Source organism: Vicia villosa, linkage group LG4, assembly GCF_029867415.1.
Source record: "Vicia villosa cultivar HV-30 ecotype Madison, WI linkage group LG4, Vvil1.0, whole genome shotgun sequence".
Lineage (NCBI taxonomy): Eukaryota > Viridiplantae > Streptophyta > Magnoliopsida > Fabales > Fabaceae > Vicia > Vicia villosa.
In genome coordinates, this window is record NC_081183.1 from 55,552,755 (window position 1) to 55,554,570 (window position 1,816).

Here is a 1,816-nt window from a genome sequence, read left to right on the forward strand (position 1 = left end):
GATAGTAGACATAGGACATTAGTTTTAAGGATGGCGAAAGCGTATTAAAACTGATTGGAACTTATTTATTTTCAAAAATTGTTTTTACACTCGAGCGGGATGGCGAAAGCGTACGTTAGAGTTATTAGCTTGCTCCGAGTCAACAGAGCGAAAGTTTGAGATTAGGAGATTTAAATAGATAACAACCTCGTAAAATAGGCATTTTATTAATTACATTGTTTCCAAAAAGCTCTTTTAAAATCTAATGGGATGGCGAAAGCGTACATTAGGATTAGGATAGTAGTCTGAATCAACAGAGCGAAAGTTTGAGACGAGGATTTTTAATCAATGGAACTAGTAAAGATTTTTAATTTAATTATGCAAAAGCCAATGGACCTTCGGATTACCTTTAGTTAAACGAAATACATACTGATACCTGTCTTTTATTATTATTCTTTATCTTCCCACAATCACTTTCCCTTAGGAACAATCGAAATTTTGGTACTCCTAGCTTTACATAGTAACCTTAGATAACGGTAGATCGATTCATAGTCCCTGTGGATTCGATATCTTTTAAAACTACACGACACGACTGTGCACTTGCAGTTATCAGATTTATAGACACGTAAAGTCGCGATCAAGTTTTTGGCGCTGTTGCCGGGGACTATTTAAGTCGATATCGTAACTCACTGTTACACCGTAGAGACTAGGATAATTCTTCCCTTTCTTTCTGAACGATTGTATGCCAAATACTCGTTCAGAAGGAGGAGACTTAATACAACGAATTAACGAGATCGAACGTTTCATTAACGTTAAACGTCGAGCTCGCAATCTTCCCGAAGTAGAAGAAATTCCGATTAATCAGGAATTGATTTTTACTGATCAAATTAATCAAATCATCCCGAAGTTAGAGATGGCTGCTATTCGTCCTCTTAGAGACTATGCCGCTCCTTCGCGCGCTGAACCGCATTCAAGTATCGCACCACCTGCGATTGAGGCAAACAATTTCGAACTGAAACCTTCGCTGGTCCAAGCTGTTCAACAGAATCAATTCTCTGGAAGCCCTGTAGACGACCCCAATCTCCATTTATCTGTGTTCGTGCAATACGCCGACACTATCAAAGCCAACAACGTTAGTTCCGAAGCTATTCGATTACGCCTTTTCCCTTTCTCCTTGAGAGATAGAGCGAGAGCGTGGCTTCAATCCCTGCCTTCCAATTCCATAACTACGTGGGACGAATTGAAGAGAGTATTCTTAGCTAGATATTTTCCGCCTAGCAAAACTGCTATGCTTAGAGGTCAAATCAACGGATTTACCCAGAAAGATAATGAATCACTCTTCGAAGCTTGGGAACGTTACAAGGACATGCTTAGAATATGCCCTCATCATGGACTCGAACCATGGCTTATCATCCATACTTTCTATGGTGGTCTCTTATATAACACTAAAATGACTATAGATGCCGCTGCTGGCGGAGCATTAATGGACAAACCCCATGATGAAGCATACAAACTCATAGAGAACATGGCACAAAACCATTACCAATGGGGTGGAGAACGAGCCGCTCTAGAGAAAGCCCAAACCAAAGGAGGAATGTACGAAATAAGTGGTATAGACCGCGTTAACGCTAAAGTAGACGCTTTAACTCAAAAGATCGAGAACTTAACCATCACTCCTTCAGCCACCGCTGCCACTGTAACACCTAACTGCGAGATTTGTGGATTGACTGGACATGTAGTTGCTGAATGCCAACTCTTGACTGGAGTCCCATCTGATCAAGTAAACTACGCTCAAGGAAACCCTTATTCTAACACGTACAACCCTGGATGGAAAAAC

General features: G+C 40.7%; 1 non-coding gene across 1 annotated transcript; it reads right to left on the reverse strand.

The window, feature by feature from the left end:
- Positions 1-1,267: 1,267 nt before the first annotated feature.
- Positions 1,268-1,374, reverse strand: LOC131600771 (small nucleolar RNA R71). The gene has a single exon (XR_009283380.1). It is a non-coding gene; the product is annotated as a small nucleolar RNA R71 (small nucleolar RNA).
- Between the last annotated feature and the right edge of the window lie 442 nt (positions 1,375-1,816).